The sequence below is a fragment of the Apodemus sylvaticus genome, chromosome 5, assembly GCF_947179515.1.
Source record: "Apodemus sylvaticus chromosome 5, mApoSyl1.1, whole genome shotgun sequence".
Classification (NCBI taxonomy): Eukaryota; Metazoa; Chordata; class Mammalia; order Rodentia; family Muridae; genus Apodemus; species Apodemus sylvaticus.
In genome coordinates, this window is record NC_067476.1 from 43,702,854 (window position 1) to 43,730,346 (window position 27,493).

The 27,493-nt window shown below is 37.5% G+C and overlaps 1 pseudogene; it reads right to left on the minus strand.

Moving 5' to 3' along the window:
* Positions 1–13,334: 13,334 nt before the first annotated feature.
* Positions 13,335–14,836, minus strand: LOC127684759 (tubulin alpha-4A chain-like; annotated as a pseudogene).
* Between the last annotated feature and the right edge of the window lie 12,657 nt (positions 14,837–27,493).

Below are 27,493 nucleotides of genomic sequence, written 5' to 3' on the forward strand. Positions count from 1 at the left end.
CATTGAGAAAAATCTCACCAAAGAACTGCTCCTGAGGTTCCTGTAGTAGCTTGCGGCTTCCATTGCCTGACTACAGACTGGTTGGTAAGCCTTGTGGTTTCTTCAGGATTAAACTACAGCTGTTGTCTCTGTGAGGTGTATACCTCCTGAAAGAACTGGACTGCAACTGATTTGTGTTTGATGTTTGCTATGGAATTGAACTGCTGATGAAGAAGATTGAGCTCACCCCCAAGAACTCTTGCTAAACATATCTTCTTCATACCAATCCTAATAACTTTTCTCATTCACTACCTTTGGTGGATAGTGAGCTAGAAGAGAGGTTGAACCTTTATTAAAATAAGTTGGAAGAAATTTGTGCTGTCTTCATTCTCCAAATTAATATTATGGAATCTTCATTGCTGATGAGACTATACGAAAAGAAAGAACTTTTAGAAGATAAGTAGCAAAAATTAAATAGACTCATGAGTGTTGCCCTAATAGGAAGGACTAAGACAACGATATCATAGGAATACATACATACATGCATGGAGGAAAGCACTCAGAAAAACAATACATCAAGAAGAAATCCCTCACTGCTATTTAACAGACTTGCTCCAGAACCTTGAACTTTAAGATTAAATAACTGTTTGTTTGTTTGTTTGTTTGTTTGTTTGTTTTTGGACACCTTAAAAACTAGTTTTATACATCCAGGAGTGTTCAGAGGGCAGAACTGAGCCACATTGCCTGGCGGCATCTTAGCTTGTCTCCCTCCATTTCACAAAGCAAAATTGTACAAAACTGTATTTACAGGAAGACAATAAAAGTTAAGAATGAGTACAAAAGTAGACAAGAACCAGGAATTATACAATGCAGGGGTGGCCTTGGGAATGAGGAACACTGTGTTCCACACCAAAGCACAGGGCCACACACTGTGTTCAAGGGAAACCAGTCATTCAAAAGGAAGAGTTGAGAGTTCAGAGCTATTGGCTTTAACATTGCAGTCTTAAACACTACATCACTTTTCTCCTGCCATGTGGCCAAAGCCAGACACTTGTAATAGGAACAAAAAAGGGACTTTCTGGCAAGTCCCCAGATAAAGACAGGCTCAGAAAGCATAGCGGGTCTGAGTATCCTCAAGCTTCTCAGACACTTCAGGTGGGTTTCAGCCCAGCTCTTAGAAGACGTTTTTCTGCTTGTTCAGCTTGAACTGCTCACAAAGGGCTCCATTGATCACATTCTTAACAGGAAAATAATAAGAACAAAAGCTGAGATGGCCCCGTCGGCAAGGAGGGGGATGCTCAACTGCAGGTACATTTCAACTTGACCAATGCAGAGGTGGACGCTTGGAGCCAACCATCGGGCTGAACTCTGGGAACCTGGTGGGGGAGCTGGCAGAAGGAGTGGAGGAGTGGAAGGGGCTTACAACCTCATTGGAAGAACAACATAGGCTGGTCTGACCACCCAATTCTCCCAGAGCCTAGACCACCAAGCAAGGACTGTAGCTAAATGGATCTTTGGCTCCATATGGAGCAGAGACTGGCCTTGCCAGACTACAACGGGAAGGGAGGCTCTTGGACTTGGGGAAGTTCGATGGCCCAGAGAAGTGGGATGCTGAAGTGGTGGGGCGGGAGAATTGGGTGAGTGGGGAACACTCCCATACAGGCAAAAGGGAGAGGGGGGCAGATGTGGGATGGGGGAGGTGGCCAAGGTGTAACCGAGAAGTGGGATATCGTGGGGTGGTAGGCTTTGCAGAGGGGGTAACTGGGAAGTGGACTGTAAACGAATAGAATGATTAATATTAATAAAAGAAAAAATATTAAATAATTGTGAGATAAATAATTTTTATTGTTAATAACACCTACTTTGGGTATTTTGTTATAGTATCGCAATCATAATGGAATAATAGTCTCATGGGAGGTAGTGACAGAAACGGTCATATACCACATGAAGAGTCTGCTCTTAGGTAGAGTAGACAGTTGTGTGTAAAGTAAGAGGGACAGTATAAAGATCACTGAGAGACTACATACTCAGTATCCAAATGACAAGTGAAGAGAGATACAATCAAGACATGGATCAAGTACATTGCATTTGGTAGAACATCTTGCATAGTTCAGGTTACCATTTGAAATAACATTGACAAAATTCTGTTTTATACTATGATTGATTACAAGAAGAGTGTTAGGGTAAGTGTTCATTTTGTATAATCTGGATCTTCTTAATCAGATTTGTGAAAGCTGCCATGCATTACAAAATGTTAAAAGAAAATGGAAGAGTGGGGATATTCCTCATTGTCACTGGCTTCCCTTTCAAAGGCTGCTTAGCTTATGCCCATCAGACTCATACAGGGAGAAGGCAATGTGAGTTCAAGGTTCAAATATCAGAGGTGGCTGATTGCCCTCTTTGTGTTTTAAATATGAGGGGAAACTTACTATGTACCTCTATTGCATTTCTTAATAAACATTAAGAATAATTTATCACAGGATATTATAACTGAAATAATTATAAAATATTCTTTTCATTCATAGATGAAGGATTAGCACACATCTGTTAGATTTTTTTTTCTGAATGATCAACATACTGAAAGGAGGGCTTGCCTCCTGTGGCATGTAATCTTTTATTTACTTATTTATTTATTGCATGTAGTCTTTTACTTGCAAAGAATGGTGTAATACATTATAGAGTGAAGAATAATTTGAAGATGACTCAGAATGTTTTACAGGAAATAAGAAGAGTATGTTTAAATTACTTATAAGAGAAAGTGTCCTAAAAGCAAGAACAATTCAACAATTGGGATAGCTACCAAAGAGGTCATTGAAGAAGCATCAATAAGACATTCCAAAGGAGATTAAACATAATTCTAAAGGGAGTAATATAAGTGTCTGGCAATAACATGCACTAGCTACAGAGGTCTGAATACAATGACCTGTCATTTTCCGCACAGCCCTTTTGTCTATGATTCATGTAAAATAATCATGAGAGCAAGTAGAGACAAGGTGGGCATCAAAAAGGGAATATGATGAGACAAAACAGGACCACAGAAGTGGCATGGCAGTATGGAAGAAAACAATTTCTTTATGGGTGAAGAGCCTATTTAGCAGGGTCTAGTGGCATTCTGATGCTCTCTCTGCAGAAACTATCGAAAGTTACTCCATCAAAAGCCTCAATACTTTAAAGAAATTGTCCTATATATAAAAGACGGTCAGTGTGATTTTAAGTCACTTGAATACATGCAAGAAACACATGAAAGAAAATATAAGAAAGAAATTTTCATGAAATGTATATGTGGTTAGACCAAACACCCAATTCCTTCAGCTAATTATTGTTTGTACATGCAACAATAACAAGTTACAATTTAGAATCACAAATGTAAAAGGTGGTAATATACTTGTAAATAACAGAATGCTATAGACTAAGCTTTATAAACAATTGCTTATAATAAAAATTAAGAGGATTTCACACAATCCTGGTGCCCAAGGAGACCAAAATTCACAGGACAGAAAAGTCAGAAGCATCTTATGGGTCTCTTTCAAAGGGGCTTCACTCCCACTAATACCACACTCCATAACCTAAGTGGATCCTAAATGCCTTGCCTCATCCTACCACACTAACCTTGCATTACAAAATATATGTCTTATTTGCTATTGGGGTAGAAATATCCCGAAAAAATTTTGTAAATATTTTGCTTGATATACAGCTGGATTGCTATGGTTTTTATGATGCTATTTTTTAATATTTTTATTAAAATATTGAGGATTTATTAATTTTATATGAGTACACTGTCAACATTAGAAGAAGTCATTGGATACCATTATAGATGGTTGTGAGCCACCATGTGGTTGCTGGGAATTGAACTCAGGACCTCTGGAAGAACAGTCTTTTAATTGTTGAGCCATTTCTTCTATCCAGCCCCCAACACTGATGATTTTAATCAATATATTATGATCAATTAAGTGTGAGTCTAGTCATGCAGCTGGGCTGTTGCACCCAAAATCTACCTCTTTTCTTTCTTCAACTCAAAACAATTATTATTATTATGACCAGTAGGATGGCAATCTCATTTGAGTTTATATGTGATAGAAAATAAAAATATTCATCTGTATTTAAAACAGAATGAAGGTAAATTATGACTCCAAAATACTAACAGATAGTACATAGCACAGAAGAAATGTGCATATCAAAGGTAGTAAAAATGCTGCCCTAATGTTTTTTGTTTGTTTCTTGTTTTACTGTTTCTATACTCTTTTCTCATGCAATACATCCTGACCACAGCCTCCCTCCATCCTCCCAATTCATCACTATATTCCCCCTCCCCCATAAGCACTGCTCTTCCATTTCTCTTCAGAAAAGAGCAGTCCTCCCAGTGATATCAAATGACCACAGCACGATAAGATGCAACAATACTAGGCATAAACCTTCATATCAAGGCTGGACAAAGCAACAGAAGTTCCAATTAGCAGGTAAGAGTCAGAAGCATCCTCCTCCCACTGTTAAGAGTACAACGAAAGCCAAAAATTAAATTCAAAGATGTCTATATAATTTCAAACAGATTAGAAAATTGGGGAAATAGCCAGAGACACTAATTTCACAATTGTGAAAATTCCTTTCTTGTGCTTTCTTTCATATGTTTCTGGTATGCTTTCACTGACCTAAAATGACCCTGGGCTTCTATGGGAAGAGTTCAGTTTCTCTTCCTCCAGGAGCTTCTTGTTTGATAAGTAAAGTTCAACTCCTAAATAGCTGCTTCATTCAGAACTAGGTTTATTGGGGATGGGGAGACGCTCAGTTGTCAAGTGTGTGATATACAAGCTTAAGGACCTGAGAACGAGTCTCAGAATCTACATGAGGAAATATAGATTGGAGGCCGACGCTTAAAATCCCAGCACAAGTGAGGACTACATGGGAGTGTCCTGGGGGCTCTTTGGTCAGCCAGCCTACTCTGTTCTGTGATGTCCAAGCCAGTTAAAACCCTGTCTCAGAAATAGCAATGGGCTGGTCCTAAAAATGACACTAGAGTCTATCCCTTGGCCATAACACATCGAGCATACATGCCTGCTTGAATTTCCTCATTCTTCTTACATGCGTGCACGCACACACACACACACACACACACATACATATAATGGAATTTTTCTATTCCATTATGTATCACGTATGGAAGAAAGTATACAGAAGAATGTTATTAATTTTTTAGAATAAAGATAAAAATGCTCAGGGAATTAAAAGTTTTATTTATTTATTTATTTATTGTTTATTTATTTAGTTATTTCCAGTTGCACCCTCCTCCTCTTGTCCCAGTCCCACCCACACATGCTCCTCTACCCATTACTTCTTTCTTTCTCAGAGAAGGGAAAGCGCTCATGGATACCAACCCACCCTAGGACATCATGTCTCAGCAGAACTAAGCACATCTTCTCCTGCTGAGACCAGACAGGGCAGCTAAGCTAAGCGAAGGGGATGCAAAGGCAGTCATGTAGGAGATTCTTACGGAATTCACATTTTGTCTTATTTTTTTCAATATATATATGTATATATAAACATATATATATATGAGATCTCTTACATATATTATATATAGGAGATCTCTTACATATATATACAGGAGATGTCTTACATATATTACATATATATTATATTTTATATATATAAGAGATTTCCTATATAAATCTCTTACAAGGCAAATCTCTTGTATAGCCTTGCCACTGAGAAAAGACAAATAAGAAAAAGAAGCTAATAATCATACCATATATTTACCAATTTATCATTTTTTATTCCATTCTACAGAGCATTTCCCATTATGTGGTCTATAGATTTTGTTCTTGGCTCTGCTTAAGACTGTGCTTATAAGTTCTATATTTTCCCATTTTAATTAAAAGGAGCAGTTGTACTAGTTATGTGGGCTGAGGCATCAAAGAGAAAAGAATAGAATGTGTTCATAGAAATTGTTCTTACAATGTAATAGTTTAAGACTCATTTTTAACCATCTCTCTTAAATTCTATGTGTAGCAGTTTAAAGGACCAAAAATAGGGCTACAACCTGCTGTGACTTGGTATGCCAGAGTGATTTGCTACCTGGGGGGTATCCTAACCTTCTCTGAAGAAAAAAGGATGGGGCAATGGGGAAGGAGGTATAAGGGTGGGACTTGGAGGAGTGGAAGGAAGAAGGCTACAATCAGGCGCTAAAGTGAATAAATTAATGAGGAAAATAGAACCAGAAAGTTAGACACAATTAGACAAAATAATAGCACAGTCACTTTGTATGTACTGCTTTAAGAGAATAAGCAGTTCTGTGATCCTCTGGCTGCGATTGCAGGAATTTTACATATTTTCCATGTTTTAATATTTAACTTAAATAATATTAATATTTAGCTATGATTCAATTGACAATGGGCATAAAGATTTTGAAACAAGGAATGGTAAATTAGAGAAGACCTGAGTTTCCTGCTCTCTGACGATTTGCACCTATGCACATAGCTCACCATGTTCCTTTGGCTGGGGGAGTGTACTGCTCTGCCAGCTAGCTCTCTGCTCCCTCCTGGAAACACCTGAACACTGTGCAGAACAGGAACTCGAACTTGTGATTTGCTTTGATTTTCACTTTACCAAATATCCCAATCCACAGAAATAAGATGAGAAAATTAAAAAATACATACAAGATTTTTACCATCACGGCTGATTAAGTAAATTATTAACTAATGGATGCTACAATGAATTTATTTTTCCAGTTGTTCTTTTGAGACAGGGTCTCTCTGTTATGTGACACTGGCTGTTCTGAAACTAACTATATAGACCAGGCAGGCCTCAAACTCACAGAGTTCTGCCTGTCTCAGACTCCCAAAGGATAAGATTAAAGTGCAACTTATAGCAGGAACTGAATTTTGCATCCCAAATACTTATGCTTAAATCCTAATAATCTTCAAAATATAACTTTTGGAGATATGATCTGTAGAAGTAATAAATTAAAAAGTATCATTAAGGAACTATCTAATCACACATAACTAATGTCCATACAAGAGGAAATTAAAATATAGACATATATCAAGGATAATTCAACTATCTACCAAACAATAAAGTGACTTCAGGAGAAGCCAACCTGACAGATGAACTTCTGTGGAATGCCTATTCACCCAAATATGAAGATATAATTGTCTATTGTTCTGACTGAGGTGAGTACATTCTCAATAGCTGTGACTTATTTAAGAAAAATGCATTAAAATCAAGCATAATGATTTCAAGTTACAGTACAATTTCATAGCATACTTGATCCAGAACTTCCAACTATGACACAATAAAGATATCACTACCAACAATGGATATTAGAAGAAACTGTAGACATAATTCCAGAATATGTTGCAAGTTTCTTGGAATTATTCTTTGCCTTGAGTGGTGTTGGCAGCACCCACAGCCCAAAAATCTTGTTCACCAAATATCATTAGGGAAACCAGGAATGTTAAAAATGCTGGGAGTTTCCTCAATGGAAGACATAAAAAAAAAATACCCTTTTTCCTGACCAGAAAGCTGCACATTAATATTGTCAATGTCTTGGATTTGCTATCTGTGGTAGGAGACTTTGTCTACATTTTTGTTATCTGTCGGAACAGACCTCACTCACCTTGTGCTATAGAGACAGACCTCTACCAAAATGTTTATCCCAGACTAGTTCTTCCTCAGATTGTTATATTTCGCCCCCAGTTAATAGAGCCCATCTTTAGGGTGGATGACACAGGCATTTATGGCCTGCTGAACTCTATGCTATCTCAGTCAGAGACCATATTAGATTCTAAGCCTTGTAACAATAGAAACCACACTTGTGATCACATTCACATAATAAAGGAGTTTTAAATGGTTATAACTTAAACTTTATTGTACACATAGACATGGAAAGGTTGTTGACTGGAAATCTGGAATAAAAGTGATTGTTGCTTGGAAACATTTTTCATAAACTGTACTGTATTTTAAATATACTTACAGTGAAATTCCTGACATCAGGATCCCCAAATCTGATCCTGGTTAACTGACTCAGTCTGAACTGAGTTTTTATTTTCACCACTTCCCAGTTTGCTTTTTTTTTTTCTGAACACCTACAGAGTCCCCTTCAAATTGTGCTCTCTTCTTCTCCTCCTCCTCCCCCACTCCTCCTCCCCTCCTCCTCCTCCCCCACTCCTCCTCCCCCACTCCCACTCCCCCACTCCCACTCCCCCCTCCCCCTCCTCCTCCCCCTCCCCCTCCTCCTCCCCCTCCCCCTCCTCCTCCCCCTCCCCCTCCTCCTCCCCCTCCCCCTCCTCTTCCCCCTCCCCTCCCCCTCCTCTCCCTCTTCCCTTCTCCCCCTCCTCCTCCTCCTTCTCCTCCTCCTTCTCCTCCTTCTTCTTCCTCTTGTTCCTCCTCCTCATAAAATATATCTTGACAACAGTCTCCTCCTCTCCTCCCAGTTTTCCCCACCTCTTCTCTCTGCCAGAACCACTGCTCCTCTATTCCCCTTCAGAGGAGAATAAGTTCCACAGTGATATCAACAGAACACAGCATAATAAGATGCAGTAAGACTACACACAGACCCTCATATTAAGGCTGGTCAAGGCAACCCAGTAGGAGGAAATGGTCCTAACAGCAGGCAAAAGAGACAGAAACACTCTCGCTCCCACTGATAGGTTTCTCACAAAAACCCCACGCTACAGAACCAGAGTATTTTCACTTCAGCTTCTGTGTGCCCCTATGAGCCTTGTAAAATGCCTTCTCTTAAAACGTACTTAGCACACAGAGCATAACTGTGGAGGTACTCACTATGTCTAGCTTATTGGGCTTGATCATCTGATAAGAAATACATTGTTCATTTATGAATCCAAAGCACAAAGTAGAAAATGAAAATGTATCATAAAATCAAAGGGCCTATGAGGGAACTATTAGTCAGTAGTTAATTCAGAGAAAAAATATAGGTTTGAGGGTCATATATATTGATTTTTAAACTGTTCTTAGATTTTAGGCTTCTAATTCATTTTATTATTCTCATGTTTAAGGTTCTTTCTAAAGCTCAGTTTATATTCTTCAAGTGACTGTAACTATGTGAAATTATTAAATATCAGTATGTGAAGTACCAAAAGTGTTTTATAACTTCTCACAACTGTGTCATCCTTTTTTTAATTCATTCTTAAATATCATTGACGATGATAGCTTAAAGCAACCATGATAAGAATATTTACATCAGTGGTTTGCTAGCCCAAACCACTTGCTAGCCCACCAGCAATAGAGGTATGTCCCTCTGTCTCCTTACCCTTGACAGCATCTGTCACCTGAGTTTTTTATCTTAGTCATTCTGACTGGTATGAGGTGGAATCTCAAGTTGTTTTGATTTGCATTTCCCTGATGATTAAGGATGTTGAACATTTCTTTAGGTGCTTCTCAGTCATTCAGTATTCCTCAGTTGAGAATTCTTTGTTCAGCTCTGAACCATATTTTTAATAGGGTTATTTGTTTCTCTGGAGTCTAACTTCTTGAGTTCCTTGTATATATTGGATATTAGCCCTCTATCAGATGTAGGATTGGTAAAGATCATTTCCCAATCCTTTGGTTGCTGTGTTTTATCCTATTAACAGTGTCCTTTGCCTTACAGGTGCTTAGCAATTTTATGAGGTCCCAGAAGTTTGGAATACCCAAGATACAATTCATAGACCAAACAAAGCTCAAGAAGAAGGAAAACCAAAGTATGGATACTTTGGTCCTTCTTAGAAGGGGGAACGAAATACCCATGGGAGGAGATACAGAGACAAAATGTGGGGCAGAGAATGAAGGTAAAGCCATCCAGAGACTGCTCTACCTGGGGGTCCATCCCATATAAAGTCCCCAAATCCAGATACTATTGTGGATGCCAACAAGTAATTGCTAACAGGATCCTAATATAGCTGTCTTCTGAGAGGCTCTGCCAGAACCTGACAAATACAGAGGTGGGTACTCTCAGCCAACCATTGGACTGAGCACAAGGTCCCCAATAGAGGAGCTAGAGAAAGGACCCAAGGAGCTGAAGGAACTTGCAGCCACATAGGAGGAGCAACAATATAAACCAGCCAGTACCCCCAAGAGCTCCCAGGGACTAAACTACCAACCAGAAAGTATACATGGAGGGGCCCGTGGCTCCAGCCGCATATGTAGCAAATGATGTCTTTTTTGGACATCAAAGGGAGGAGAGGCCTTTGGACCTGAGAAGGTCTCATGACCCAGTATAGGGGAATACCAGAACAGGGAAAACTAACCAGGGTGGGTTGGTGAGTGGTGAGGGGGGAGATGGGATAGGGTGTTTTCAGAGGGGAAACCAGGAAAAGGGATAACATTTGAAATGTAAATAAAGAAAATAACTAATAATAAAATACAAAAGAAAAAATATTTACATCAGAAATGTCAGTGAACTCTAAAAATCAGGTATTTTTAATACTAATTTGTTAGGAAATGACAAGAGATTTTTAATACATTTTTTTTCATAAAAACCAATTATCCAAATCATAATAACAATTAAAATACAACATTTGTAAGCATGGATATAATAATTACATATTCATTAAAATGCTTCAATGATATAGAAAGAAATTAGTGAAGGCTGTAATCTATTTAGTGTGATGTTTAAATGTTATATACCCTTGATTTAATGCAGTTCCAAAAAATGACTGTTTAGTGCTGCTGATAAGCATTTCTTTTCTTTTAGCATTCTTTTAGCAAAAGAAATGCAAATTTAAAAAATAGATGATGACAGTGTAGATGAGTGACCAGATAATTTAGGAAATGAGCTTATTAAGAAAATTGATATACTTGAGTGGTATACACAAGAAAAAAAAGGAGATAGATATTTAAATAAATATAAATTTGTTATATAAATTTGGTATTTTTTTAAATCCAGGAATCATATACAACATTATATAATACTTAAAGAAATGGATATTTTAATAGAAAAGAATTTAGAATTTTGTCCCATTCCACCTTACCTATTCTTCTGAAGTTGTGTGCTTCATGAGTTGCAAATATAAATCAATCGTCTTTGCATATTTCTGGCCTTAAATATAACACCTAAAATATGTTGATACACAATGACCACATTTGATAACCTTTTCATGGAAGACTCAAAATTGCTGCAAGTTTTGGGATTGTGTAATGAGGACAGAAGAGGACAGAAATCTGTCTCTGATCCACAGTAAACACCAGGGAGCCTTAATCTAAAAAATTCTTAGTTAAGAAATAGTGATTTGTGTTGGAGGCCTCTTACCACCTAGTGTATACTTCCTGGTTGGTGGCTCAGTGTCTGAGAGATCTCCAGGATCCAGGTTAGTTAAGACTGCTGGTCTTCCTATGGGGTTGCCCTCCTCATCTGCTTCTTCCAGCCTTTCCATAATTCAAACACAGCGGTCATCAGCTTCTGTAGATTGGTTGAGTGTGTCTGCATCTGACTCTTTCAGCTGCTTGTTGGGCCTCTCAGAGGACAGGCATGCTAAGCTCCTAATATGTACCAAACTCTAGAGGGACTTGAGACCCCATAGAGTGGGAAGGCCTGGTGGGGTAGGAGGGGTGGGGACCTCCTCTTGGAGATGGGGAAAGAGGAATGGGATGAGAAACGGTTGGAGGGCAGACTTAGAGGGGGATAAATGACTGGATTGTAAAATAATTAAATAATAAAATAAATAATGTTTTTTCTCTTCTTGCTATCATCAAATACATAAACGGCATAATATTTTGTTTCTTAAATTCATTGTGAAGCATGCACACTGTTCTACCATGTCCTTATATAACAGAGCACACACATTTGCTTTTCTACATAGTGTCCTTAAAGGCAAAGGGAAATTCATCCTTGCTCCAGCTCCTCTAAGGATGTAAGGTTAATTACATTCATTTATATTATATTTGTACACACACACACATACAATTCTGAATATGACATGTTCAGTGAACTCATAAACTCTCAACCACTTTAGGTGTGTGCAGAAGACCTGCACAAGATCAAGCCAGCCAACATTCCAGTAGTGTTAGGGAGATGCTCAAAAGCCCTACCTCTAGTTAAGGATCTTTTGCAGCTGATAACTGTTGGTGAAAGAAGAATAGTTTTCTTCAGTGGTGTGGTTTGTGGTTTGTTGCCCTGGTTTAGTAGATGGTCATATACCCATGCTCATAGAATAGAACTAGTTGAAATCAGTCATTTATGTGAATGAATAAATAAAAATAAATATGTAAGAAAATAAATAAATAAATAGTAAGATGAGTACATGAAGTTAGGAAGGTGGCTTCAGGAATCAATAGGAAAAAGGAACTGATGAGAGTATATACTTACACTACACCATATATATGTATGAATTTCTTAGACAATAAAAAATTAAAATACTCAGTAAATACACCTCGACAAAACAATTGGCTAATAATTTGCTATATAAATCACACTATGAAGTGAAAATGTTAGTTACAAAATAATATATCTCTATGTGTATATGTATATATACATACATATATATGTATATATATAGTATATGTATGTGTGTGTGTGTGTGCAAGTAGCACATGTGCACATATTTGTGTCTGTGTGTTTAACATAGGGGAGTGTAGAAGGAAAAAATACTAACCTTCAAATTCTAGTGCAGAATCATCAGTTTATTCACTCATTCTCAGATGTGATGATTCAACTCTTTTATGTAAGGTCCTGTAATGAACAGAAGAGGAACTGTGTGTGTGTGTGGTGTGTGTGTGATAGCAGAGGTCAATAAAACTTTTGGAGAGGGCAGGGGGAGACCACCTGACTTTTAATAACATAGCTCCAGCCCCAGAATGCAAGTTAGACAGCAAGCTATGCAGAGCTGCCAGAGGTGCGGTGGCACAGACAACTATGAGATTGCCCTCGGTCTGCCTGTCCTCCAAGCTTGTGAGGTAAATCTATGCCTAGAAACTTTGGGCCCACCGAGTCCCCATTCCCAAATCCTCCGTGTTCAGCAAAGCCTGGGTCAAGCCTTGCTTCTAGAGCTATTGAGTGAAGCAGCAACAAAAAGAATAACACAGACTAACAGACATGTCAAAAAGTGAAGACTGGTATCTTGCAATAGCTTGTAGCTAGACAAACAGGTCCAGGATTTGGTCCTTGTTTCTTTCCTATCCTGGGTGACCTTAGGACCTTCCATTGAAGTCCTTAGGTTCATATTTTCTGGGGCTCAATGTGGATCCCCTTGACAAGACTTACCTTCAGCCATGTAATGATAAAATAAAATGTCACAAATGGCACATAGCAGAAGGTAGCAGCCAAAGCAGAAGGGGGTGGGGCAAGCAGAAGCTCAAGCAGTTCAGAAACCATGCAAAGAGGCTGTTTATTTAAAAAGGATTTCACAATAAACACAATGAACAGGTTCTCAAGTAGCTGTCCATTCTTCTCCCTCATCCTTGTCCTCATAGGAATCAATGCCTACTTCCTCATAATCTTTTTCCAGAGAAGCCATATCCTCTTAAGCCTCAGAGAACTCCCCCTCCTCCATCACCTCACCCACAAACCAGTGTACAAAATCCCTCCTGGCATCCATCAAGTCAAACTTGTGGTCCAGGCATGCCTGGCCTTCAGCAATGGCAGTTGTGTTGCTCCACATGTACCCTGAACCTTGGTTAGGTCACCCCCAGGCATCACAGTGGGTGGCTGGTAGTTGATACCAACCTTGAAGCCAGAGGAGTTCCAGTCCACAACCTGGATGCTGTGCTTCATCTTGATGACAGTGATAGCAGCATTCACATCCTTGGACACCTACCTCATCTCCACGGTACAGCAGGCAGCAGGCCATATACTTGCTGTGCCAAGGGTCACATTTCACCATTTGGTTGACAGACTCAAAACAGGTATTGGTGATCTCTGTCACTGACAGTTGCTCATGGTAAGTCTTCTCTGCAGAAATGACTGGTGCATAGGTAGCCAAGGGGAAGTAGATGCTACAGTAGGCCAGCAGGTTGGTCTGGATCTTTGTCAAGTCCATATTGAGGGCCCCGTCAAAGTGCAAGGAAGCTGTGATGGAGGAGACAATTTTGCTGATGAGGCAGTTGAGGTTGGTATAGGTTGGGCGCTCAATAACCAGGTTACAGAGGCAGATGCCATAAATGGCCTCATTGTCCACCCTGAAGGCATGGTCTGAGTGTTCCAGGGTGATGTGGGTAGTCAGGATGAAGTTGTAGGGCTCCACTACACCCATGGACACTTGTGAGTCTGGGTGGACTTCTTGCTGCTCCATCAGCAGAGAGGTGAAGCTGGAGCCAGTGCCCCCTCCAAAGCTGTGGAATACTAGGAAGCCCTGAAGTCCTGTGCACTGATCAGACTAAAATGCAAGGAAGAAAGAGCAATATAAAAAGGGGAAAGGCCTGAGGAATTTTTCTATTTTTATAAGGTCTAAAGTATCTCAGGTGTTAGGACAAAGACTGAATGTCCCCTAACAGCATCATAATCTTAGACACAACTAGTGATGTTCCTAGGAATGGGTCTGAAAAAAAAATACTTTTCCTCAGCACAGAGTCCAAAGCTCTTTCCCGGTCAGGCTGTAGTCTCATTAGCTTGCAGATCCTGTCCAGCACTGGGTCGATGATCTCCTTGCCAGTGATGTAGTGACCACAGGCATCATCGTTGGCTGCATCTTCTTTCCCAGCAATCAGCTGCTCTGGGTGGAAGAGCTGGCAGTATGGGCCATTTCAGATCTCATCAACTACAGTAGGGTCCATAGCCACAGAAACCACCCAAAGCATGTTTTCCAGCTTCAGTTTCACAGAAGAAGGTGGTGAAGGAGTCATCCCCTCCACCAATGGTCTTATCTCTGGGCATCTGCCCATCAGGTTGAATTCCATGTTCCAGACAGTAGAGCTCCCAGCAGGCATTGCCCATCTGGACTGTCCCACATGGACTGAAATGTACATACACATGATGAGTTTGGGCTGTACTTCTCACATAGAGTCGGTGTCATAGGTCTCTGTGAGATCTCCATAACCCATAACGCTAGTTATTTTTTCCTTCTTCTCTGAGACAGGGTTTCTTTTGTGTAGCCTGGCTGTATGAAACTCACTCTGTAAACCAGGATGGCCTTGAACTCAGAAATCCATCTGCCTCTGCCTCCCAAGTACCAGGATTAAAGACATACATCATCCTGCCAGGCAGTTTTGGGCAAAGCTACTTGTTGAGTAAGAACCCAGAGTTCAAGACTAGTTCAAGAATAGTCAGATTTCTTCTGAAAACAACAATAAAAATGACCCTTAACCAAGATTTAAAGATAGAGATATAGTAATCACAAAAAGCTTTTAATTGTACTTCTTAAAGATATGAAAAATAATAACTAAAACTATGATCTACATATCCGCAATTTCTCTCTAACCATGTACTATGTGTCATATATTATAACTGGATATTTATTATGGGTCTCAGAAAATTCATGCCTTGTAAAAATTAGGAAACTAAGGAAATATGTAATTTGTAAGAATTCCCACCTTCCCTTTTTGGATTTACTTTGAAACAAATGCCAATTTACAGCTTTATTGATTACTATAGAAAATCTAACTATCAATATTTCCTTAAAGGTGACCCCAAGGCCTCTGAATAGATGCACTTATGCCTCATTGATATGGCTTCCAATAATAAAACTATTCAGATGTACAATGCATCAAACTTGTTTGCTTCTTGCCCCTTTTATTGCGTTAATAAACAAAAACCCACGTAGACAATAAAACAAGTCTGCTTGAGTATTTACTGCTTTATCTTGGGAACTGTGGCTCTTTGTCTTATAACAATGACGATGCAGTCATCAGTGAAGAAAGAACGTGTCATGTGGGTGTGCCGTACTTACTTGCTACAAATAAACAAACCAATTTTAGTCAAATAAAATTGACCTAAATCTGTGCTAGGATCCCAGACTTAATAGCCACTCCAATTTTCTCTGACATTTAAAAATTACAGAAAAGGGGAGTTCTTAAATGTCACCAGCCTCATAATTTTTTCAAGTTTTGCCACTGAATTTCTAACTCCTCCTCTTATCCCCACACTAAAGCGGTTTGTGAGCACACAACTCACCTGTAAAGAAGAGATGCCACTGACATGGTGTTGGGGATGTGGAATCTTGCATGGCCTATATGGCGCTACCACGTTCACTGGATATAATCTCTGAGAGGCCCCACAGAATCATTCACCTGAACGGCTATACATTATTGGATTTGATGACATGGGACAGCCTGAGGGATGGGCCCAAGAGTGCCATTCTCCGCATTCATTTGTCCTCAGCTCACCATTTTCCATCAAAATTTGGCAACTGCCATTGTGGCACATTTGTATTTCTATTAATATCTGATGCAAACTAGAACCTAAATCACAGTGACTCTAGTGAGATCAGAGTCCTGTAGAACTGAAAAAGAAAGATAAAAAGATGAGGGAGAGAATCAAAAGACGAGACAGAAAAAAAAACAGAAGAAGAGGAGAAAGAGGAACGGTAAAGGAAGATTTACTGAACTCCTACTATAAGACCACACTCTGAGACCATATACACAAAGGGCTACATCAATGAGATGCCTTCCTCTGTTCTCATTTACATCTAAGTGACAATGGGTGGGGCTCAGAGATGAACACCTCCTTACCTCCCATGGTACAGCATCTTGTCACTGGCAGAACTGATTCACACCCATGCTCTATCTCTCTCAGACAAATGTAGTCCCGGTGTGTATGTGGCTCCAAGAAACTGCAGTGGCAGTTCTAACATGATTGTAATTAGGTTAAGAAAAATTTACATAACTATTCTCTCACCTGACAGTAGAACCTCATTTTCCCATGATTTGCCGAATACCCACCAGTAGAACTTCCAGCAATACTTGGTAGTTTAATATAAAAGTACTGTAATGGAGATAGATGTTCTCAGTAGCTTTTTCTTGTGGCTTTATGAATTCATATCTCAGAAACTTCTTTTGTAAAATGATAAAGCCAAGAAAGGGTCCATTCTGTATTTTCTAGCATCAATATCTATGGATGTTCTTGGGTGTAATTTGTATATATGGGCTGTTAGGTGTGTGTGTGTATGTATGTGTGTGTGTGTGTGTATGTGTGTGCATGTGTGTGTGTGCCTATGAATGTGAATGATATATACTAAAAGCACACACTTCACCAATTATTGTTGGACAATATCTCACTTGATCTGATTTACTCAGTTCTACATTCTGAGGAATCCTGCTGATTCTGTTTTCAGTTTTTCTTTCTTTTCTTTCTTCTTTTTTTTAATCACTTCTTGACTGGAAAAATATTTCCTTTTAGTTTCCTTAATTCAGAAATATAATAATTATCATTATAGAGAGAACTGGGTAATTTTCTAAAACGAATAAAATGAGACTAAACCTGAAACCTTATTGTGTAGTCAAGGAAAACAACACATTATTATAAAAAACACGTTCTCTTAATTTTTAAAATATTGCCTAATCAAACAATCTAGAGAGCCCTGATTTGAGGGTGACCCTTTAACGTACTGGAGGGATTTTATATTGGCTTGTCAGAGGCAGATGAACTTATGCTCTGTAAATTCCACTGTAATTGTGTCCATTCTCAGATTTTGCTTCACTTTGGTTGTTAGCTATAAAATTACTGATAAGTAATAAAGCACAGGTCAAAAGTGTTAAACCCTTGTTGCAAATATTACCAAATCATAACAAGAAAACATCAGCTAAAAGCTATAATTCCTAGCATTTACCTGTAAGATATGACTTAAATATCAGTACTTTCCTTCCTCCTTGGTATGGCTTAATAAGATTTTACATCACTCTGGTTGCTTGTAATCTAAATGAAAAGGATTGTTTCTAGGATCTACTTTGGCAAATTCCACTTGAGAATAAATTATCTGTAATTATTAAATATTCATAGAGGGTTTGGGCCATCTTATTTCTGTGTGGCACAGGCAGACCTGCATGCCATAGAGCGTGTGTCTCTAAAGTGTAATGAAGGAAGATGAATGCCTGCAATACTCCCTGTGGCTAATTCTTCCCAATGCATCATCTTTCTTTAAAATGAAACTCTTGTGATCTTATTTATGATGTTTTAAGGCTCCATAGAGCTCTTACAAATGTTCACTGACTCATAGTTTTAGCTGAAGCTGTAATCCCCCTGCATCAGTCAAAACAAACTGTCAGGGGTGGAGTCACAGGCTAGGGCTTGGTCAATAGAAAGGAGCAAAGGCAAGCTTGCTGCAGTAACAGTCCGTCTACACTAGGTTCTCATTGCTCATTACTGCTCCTAAAGTTTATTCCACAAAATACTTGCCCCATCCTCCTCCTTCTATTTGGCTTATCAGAAAATTCATTGTCCACAATTCTCAACATTAATTGTACTTGACAGTAAGATCAAAGAGATGATTGCAAATGTCACTTGAAAAAGTTTTTGAGGTCAAAACAGCTTCAGAAATACTAAATAGTAGAAACTGAAGTAGGCTGCTTTTTTTTTTTTTTTTATCAAAGGCTTTATAGAACTGTTTAGCAAAAACACTACTCACGGTGACTCATTGAGGAAATTATATAGATTGTAAAAATAGCATGAAGATTTTTCTCATTGAATGCTGTTCATAGAATATCTGGTAAAGTCAATATTCCATAGAACCCATCTGGCAAATACTGAATTAGGTCATAGGTTCTTACTACTACGTGGACTTTTAAATATGGGAGGCAGGCAAAGAGTTGGTTAAGGACAACATACTTTGTCTAAAACAATCGACAAAGATGCTAGGGAAACTGGAGAGGGTTGTTTGAGAAACAGCTGAAAAAAGGTGAACATTTTCTTGGGAAAGTACGTATTCCAGAATGATGTGTGAAATACAAGCTTTATAGCAGTTGGGGAAGTGAGACATTGACAGATTGTATAAAATCCTCTACCATCCATTTATGACTTTGTAATTCTGTGGTTCTAAGGATCTAGTTTATATTAATCTGTTCCTTTGGAAAAACATGAAACCAACACTGATGTTGAGTTTTCCTCTGAGATGCTTAAGACAGTGTCGAAATAATTTCTTGTCTCCGTAAATAAGATTTAGTGGCATTTTTTCTTTTTCTTTTTATTGAATATCATCTTCATTTACATTGTCAATGGTAAAATCTTTCCCCATTTCCCCCGCTCCCCAAAGACCCCCAACTTCTCCTCCCATCCCCTGCCTCCACCTATATGCCCCTCCACCCAACACACTCCCCCCTCCACCTCGGTTTCCCTTTGTTGGGGCCTCTATTGAGCCTTTACATGACCAAGGACCACTCCTCCCAATGATTCCCAAAAAGGCCTCCTTCCTCTGCCACATTTTTGGCTGGAACCATGTGTACCCCTTGGTTGATGGTTCAGTCCCTGGAAGTCTTAGGGCATCTGGGTGGCCGAAATCATTGTTCTTCCCATGGGGCTATAAAACCCTTCAGCTCCTCTGGACCACTGTCCAGCTCCTCCATTGGGGATCCCACGACCAGTCCAATAATTGGCTGCTAGCATCTGCCTCTGTATTTGTAAGGCTCTGGCAGGGACCCTCCTGAGACAACCATGGCATGCTCCTCCTTTTGGCATTTTTAATTAAATGATTGAATCAAAATCATATGCTGAAATCCTAATGACTAATCTGATAGTATTGGAAATTAAGAAAGATAATTTATGAGCATGGACCAGTTATGTATTAGATTAAGATATTTATATGATAGCAAAGCTTTTCTCTGTGTGTGATATGTGAGAATGCAAGAATGTTAGCTATAAACCAGAAAGAGAACCTTCAGTTAGCATGTTGCTACCCTGACCTCAAGCTCTTACCTTCTAGAACTTCCAGATATCAGTCTGGTTTTAATCACCCTATCCATGGTATTTAATCATAGAAACTTCAGTCAAGAAAGGATACATGCTCTACTATGTTCATAGCAGCCCTATTTATAATTGCCAGATTCTGGAAAGAACCCAGGTATCCCTCAACAGAAGAGTGGATGCAAAAAGTGTGGTAATCTACACAATGGAGTGCTATTCAGCCATTAGAAACAATGAATTCATGAAATTCTTAGGCAAATGGATGGAGCTAGAGAACATCATACTAAGTCAGGTAACCCAGACTCAAAAGGTGAATCATGGTATGCACTCACAAATAAGTGGATATTAAACTAGAAAACTGGAATACCTAAAACATAATCCACACATCAAATGAGGTACAAGAAGAAAGGAGGAGTGGCCCCTTGTTCTGGAAAGACTCAGTGAAGCAGTATTCGGCAAAACCAGAACAGGGAAGTGGGAAGGGGTGGGTGGGAGGACAGGGGAAGAGAAAGGGGCTTATGGGACTTTCGGGGAGTGGGGGGCTAGAAAAGGGGAAATCATTTGAAATGTAAATAAAAAATTATATCAAATAAAAAAAAAAGAAAAGGGGATTTCACCATGCAAATACTAAAAAAAAAATAAAACACAGAGCATACTTATCCATACAAATTAATAGGGAGATACTCTTTAGATATGCTGTAGAAACTCAAAAATATATCATCCCAAAAGTCTGGAAACGTTCTAGTCTTGTCAAATTACATGGATTAGGAAAGCCTTCTCAAACTTAGTGTTTTAGAAATTTATATAATTTTGGGGCAGATCTACAGACATGCGTTAACTCCCATTACCCAAAATGAGTCTATAAACTTTTAGCATTTTTTTAACACTTAGAAATTTTCAGTGTGAAATCTTTAATTTTTAAATTTTCACTATGAAAAACAATAATCTATAGTATCTTTGGTCCTTCATAGATTTCTCTCTCTCTCTCTCTCTCTCTCTCTCTCTCTCTCTCTCTCTCTCTCTCTCTCTCTCTCTCTCTGACTGCATGCTACTTGCTCTACAGTCTATCCACCAATCCATAGTGTATTCCCAGGTCCTCATCAAGAAAACAAAGACAATGTTATATAGAAAGTTTTGATGGTGCTATTCTAATGCTATTCCACACATCCATAGCAAGAGAAGTATTAGCCCTTCTCCACCAAATGGGAGATACTTTATTTTGCCATGTCCAGTGCTAGATCTTACCAATACATTATGAATAGCCTTTTGCCTTCCTGAGTTATGATTTTTTTACAGTGGGTTTCACTCAAGAATTATTCTTTGAAATTCAGTATGAGTGTATTTGTCCCTTCATTCCTTATAGAGATAATTTATCTTGTTGAATTTCTTAACATAGTAATATAAGATGACATAAAACCATAAGCTTTTCTGTCTTAACTTACATAATTCATATACCCCATTATGTAAGTTCATTAAGGGTTGATTACCACCAATGCACTTTTCTCATATGTGGTATTGAAATGGGATATGGAACTGAGCAATGGGTCCAGTTATTTAACACTGAGAATTTTCATCAATGGATAACATCTATTTCCTAAGAGCCATTACTTATTTTACATATCATACTGCTTAGATCTAGCTCACCTCTTCCTTCTTAGATATGCTCAGCTGTTTGGTTCATTTAGCTACCTCTCTCCAAGGCACATAGGGTAACACTAGTCATCTGTATTACATGGTATAGAGGAAAGTGAATTGAGGCTCATGTACTAATGACTACATAGGACTGCATCTAAAGACAGTCAAATTTTTGCACAAGTTATGCACACTGGCAACAGAAAAATCATAATTTGCTGCATCAGATTGCAATGCAGGTGTGATTTTTATGTGGTTGAACTGACCGTATGATACCTATCAATGTGCACCAAAGTGTTCCATCCTTCCGTGTCTATTCTTCACCAAAAAATTAAATCACAACTGAGTCAACAGTTCAATAAACAGAACAACTTTTACCCATAGGTCAAATTTATTCATCAGTCTTATTGTTATTCAAAGAAACTTTTTTTCAGTTTTAACATTTTATTGGGTAAATGATTTTAAAGGTAATAAAAATAGTGTTAAAACTACTACAATGCTTTTCCACAGCCATACCTTCCAGACCCACATAAACCTTTTCATATTTTTGGTCCTTTTTTAACATTTTAAATCCATACATGTCATAAAAAATCCCCACTTTCAATACCTTCTTCCAACGAGTATGGAAGGAGGGAGGACCTGGTTATAATGAAGGGGTTTTAGATAATCTGTGATGGCTCACTGTAATCAAAACACCAGGTTACTAAGAAGGGAGAAGAGAGCTATTAAATTTAAATAGCACATTTGTTCAAGAAAATCCAGGCAGAGGAGAGGATCTTAGGCTTTTTTAATGTCTATATTCACTTCCTGATTCTGGAATGAAGACTTTTTAAAAGTGTATCGGAAAATGCTTTGAGAAGTGCACCAAACTACGTAAATATATGGCACTCAGAATGTCCTGACCTATGTCAAATTCACATAATATAAACTGATATGCAGAAATCTCCTTATTTTTCTATTCTTTAGAATTACTTGTAAATACATGAGATTCTTTAAGTCAAGGAGAACTGAACTCTCATACATATTATATGAAATTTTAATATTTTCTTCAAGACATTAATTGCAAACTTAAGAAATTGTCAGTAAAGCTTGCTTTGTAATTTTTTTAAAAAGTAGTATTATTTAAATTTACAAAGTATTATTATGGATTGTGTTTTATATAAAATAAGGATGATTTACATCTACTTGGATTTTCTAGTGACTATGTTTTAAGTGAATAGAAAATATAAGAGATAATTTATGTAATTGCTTCATTGTTCTTCCCCTGATAATTTGACTCCAAATGGTCCACATGTTCAATTTATTTTCCTTATTAATTAGTAAAATCAGAATGTGTCTAGCTGCATTTGTAAGTTATGCATCTTTATAGTTACAAATGACTAATGGAAAAAGAGGTAAATTATAACAAGCATATTTTATTTTAAGCATACAATTTTATGAGTGATTAAATTATTTGGTTAGGGAAATGTGCAATCATCAGCATGCTTACAAAAAGTCACAAAAATGTCTCCATGTCCCTTAAGCTTACTTGATTAATAGACAGATACCTAATAAGTTCTGGACTGAAACTTACTAGAGTGTTGAAAACAAAGAAATGTCAACAGTGATAAAAATCTGTTTTTTCACCTGCAACCAACAAAGAAAATGACCTAACTTTAGAGGTCATAGACCAATACTTTAGAGGTTATTAAATACAGAAGTAAAATACAACTATGACTATGTGTACATTGTCCTAGTGAAGTATGTAGACACAAATATTTAGGATTTTTCTTACATTTGAGAGGTAGAGGTAGGCACCTCTATGCATAAGCACAGAAGCTAAGAATAAAATACTATGCTACAGAGATACAAAGAATATCCTCCAACATTAGGAGATGGTGGCCAGGAGCCATCAGCTGGGCTTTGGTACTTCCTGAACTGTCTAAGTGTCTGGTGTAAGACTTGTTTTCTCTCATTGAACACAGATGATTTCACAGAACATCAACAGCCAACACAAGACAAACAAGGCCACTTTGTGATAGTGTATAAACACTGACAAAACATACATATTTCAAGCCAAAAGGAAAATGAAAGTAACCAAATAATCTTTGTCTAAAGACTAACATAATAGACTCATATCTTTGTTAATTATGGCTTTATGTTTGCTTTTATGCACTTGTTTCCTTACTTCATACATAAGAATCATTCAGCTACTAATATCCCATAATATTACCCACTCATGGGAAACACCCAGACAAGGGCAGATCTTACTCGGAACTATGCCTTAATAACACAAACAATGATTGCTTTTTTACATAGTATTTAAACATCCTCTTATGGAAATAACTCACATTTCTGTGTGACCATGTTCTCCTTTTTTTTGTAAGGAGTAACAATGACAATTTATTTAGCCACTAACGTTGTTCTGAGAGTATTTGCTGAAGTGGAGGGGGGGGGATCGCTGAAGCAATATTCCTAGATTCTTTCCATTTCTAGAGAGATGTTAAATGACTGAAGATTTTGTATCACAAGTTTTAGTTGTTTAAAAATAATTATTACACACTTATTATCCTAGCATCTTATTACTTTAGCATCTTAAATAACATTTTTTTTCTGGAAAAATACAGTCAAAACAATAGAAATAAATAGGATGCAATTCCTCAAAATATTTGTTTAAATCAATGCCTTAATGTTGATCTGTGGTCACTACTAATTTTCAAACAACTTAAGTCTATCTACAATTCTAAATATCTAAAATATCTTGTTTTTAACAGATTTAGACACACTTCAATTATTTTTCATACAAATAAGACAAAATAAGCCACAATGAATGTATCTCATTTAAATTATTAGACATTATCATTCCTTAATTTTGTGCCATTATAGTGATACTTTCACTTCTAAAACTCTTTATAAAAAGAATATTTGTATAGAAGATACAAGAGATGATGAATACTGTATCTTTCTATAAAAAAGAAGAAAAATGTCTTATCCATCATTGTTTCTTGACACGAAATGATGTAATCAAATGTGACTGATATCATCTGACAAATATAGGCTCAATATGAAATGTCACAGAAAAACTGGGAAAGTTGCTATCTTTATTCAGATTGAGGATTGTGTGTGTATGCACATGTGTGTGTTTGTGTATATACATACATATATATATATGAGTGCATGCCATGCATGAGTGTGTGTGTGTGTGGAGAGAGAGAGAGAGAGAGAGAGAGAGAGAGAGAGAGAGAGCTTTGGAAAGCAAGCATACAGTACCTGCAGAGAGTTTATTGAAGTACCCCTGGAATATATTCTATCGCAGATGGAATCTGGGCCTTAGAAATTGGTTTTCTTGCAAAACATTAAAACTAGCATATATTTTTACACTTCTTTAAATACAGTTGAAACTGATGCCTCCCAAGGACCTTTCCTCTGCAGTGTTCAGTACTGGAAGGCTGTAGATTCTGAAAGGATCCAAGGTAATTCTAAATGGACTGTACTTAAGTTAAGCTGTTTTGCTGAGACTATACCCTGCTTCTGAACTGTGTTAAAATACCCTTGCATTATCCTAATTAGGATTATTCACAATACACACATATTGTAGAGGGCCATTCTCATTTTCAATTAGCTGAAAAGGATTAGTTGCAGTCATACCTGTATGGTCCTTAATGCCATTATTGCTAGACCCAATATTTTTATTGCTGTTAAAATTATGTTCCTTACAAATATAACTCAGCTAATGAAGTAAAAGGAAGGTCCCCCTTTTGACAAATCATGTCCTTTTAAAGAAAACTGTGAAGGTAACAATACATAAACTGGAAGAAATATATGTGTGGTAAAGAGGCTGCTTAATCACAAGTAATGGCAAACCTAAAATTAGTTCCAATTAAAAAAGAAATGCAGGGAAACCAATCTGAATGCAACGGATAAAGGGTAGCATTCAGGGGAGTTTATTAAGCAGTGGCTTGTAAGAGGACCCCAGGTGCAAGGCTTCCTCATTATACCTATTCTTAAGCTGTACTGAAGGTACCATAAACACACACACACACACACACACACACACACGAACCAAAACCACAACAAAAAGATTTAAAAAAAACTCCAGGAAATCATTTTATGTCATGACCACACTTGCAGTGAGCACATCCACGTATTTTGGAAGAACAATCTTAACAATTTGTTCTTTACCTTCTAAAATACAGCGGCGTGTTAATCGCTTGATCAGCCAAATGAAACTAAATGTAATTAAGACTAGTGTGGGGTTAATTTGATCCATAATTATGTTATATAAAGTAAATGAAAATTGTTTCTTTCCTCAATTGCAATTCATTAAAACTACAGATATTAAAATAAGATACTATAAAATTACATGAAGCATGTACACATTAATAGCCATTAGTAATAGCTTGATATTTCTATCTAAGCAACAGTTTATTAAAATGTCAAAAGGTGATATCTGACCACTCACATGACTGCTTTTCTTACTTGAGTTTTCTGTTCTTCTAAGAAATTGTATGTGTTTCTGTGTGTGTGTGTTTGTGTGTGTGTGTGTGGTATTTGCCATTTTTATTCTATTTTTTATCATTGTGACTGGGAATATTATTATTAAATTTTGTTTCACATATGTATGCATATACAATATATCTATACCTGAATGTAAAATTTATATTTCACTCATATAATAAATAGATATATGAAACTGATATTATTTTAGGAAAAACTGATATTATTTGTCATTAGATAACTTCTTGAAACACTTAATTACTGACAATTGTGTTCTGAAATATTATTTTCCTCAGGTTCTTTGAATATATATATTATGGATTCTAATTCGGTGTGTTATGCAATTCTTTGGTGTGCAAATGAGTAAGTCTCTGATTCTTTTAACTTCTCTTAGGATCTTTTACTTCTGCTTGCTTTATCCAATTTCAATGTGCTAATTTTTGTTTTAATCTTATTATTATCTCTTAGAAGCTTTTTTGAAAGACAGAAATTAAGGAGAGAGAGAGAGAGAGAGAGAGAGAGAGAGAGAGAGAGAGAGAGGATCTGGAAAGGGTGTTAGGGAGGATTGGGAGAAGGAGCAGAAAGCATAATCAGGAAAGAAATACTATTTTCAATAGAAGCATTTAGCATATTTAAATGTTCATCATTTACATATATACACAGAGTACATTCACTATTGAACATTTATTACAGCACAACACACAGTTTTAGTGTTCAAATCAGAGCACAGATATTTCCTGTTGCTAAATACACACACTATAAACTACTTAGAAGATTGTTTCTCAAAAAAATCACATTTGGAGTTATAATTATAGTTATATGTCTATCCACAAAACATTTCATAACATTTGGTTTTAAGCATAGAAATTTAATGGACATTTAAATCAGTTTACAGGAGATGAGAGGGAGGGATATATTTTTTAGGTACTATATCATATTTTGAGCAACTGTAGTACCCTTTAAATGGTCTATTTTTATCTCTCTATGAAGATGGTGTTGTTTATCCTTTCCTCCTTTTACAGATGGAATAATTGAGATTCATCGAGATTAAAGAGTATGCCTGAAGACATGGGATTCTTGTCAAATTTACAGTGAGATGAAAGGTTTTCTGTTTCAAACATGAAATCAAAACAAAGGAAAGCCAATTAATTTGTTCTGATATATCATGTATTATACTTACCACTTTCTATTCTAATCCATTGGAAATAATCTATGTCTATAAAAATAACAACGGAATTTTAAATATTTAATCTGTGTCTGTTCTTTGCACATTAAGTACAAGCTGGACAAATAACTCAATAATTCTGAAATATCCAAGGGGTCTTCTTCATAGCTGAGGACAAAGTGCTAATGGGCAAGGAAAGAATCATACTGAGAATTAACAGATGCCATCTTTTTATTCATTAATCATTTTATTTATTTACATTTTTAATCTTACCCCCCTTTCCTGGTCTCCCTTCTATGAACCTTCCCACTTGCTCCTCCTTCAGTTTGCCTCTATGTGGGTGGCCCCCAACCCACCAACCTACCCACTTCTGCCTCACCCTTGTATCATCCTCCTTCTCTGGGGCACCAAGCATCCACAGGACCAAGTGCCTCCCCTCGCACTGATGTCAGATGAGGCAGTCCACTGCTCCATATTTAGTGGGAGCC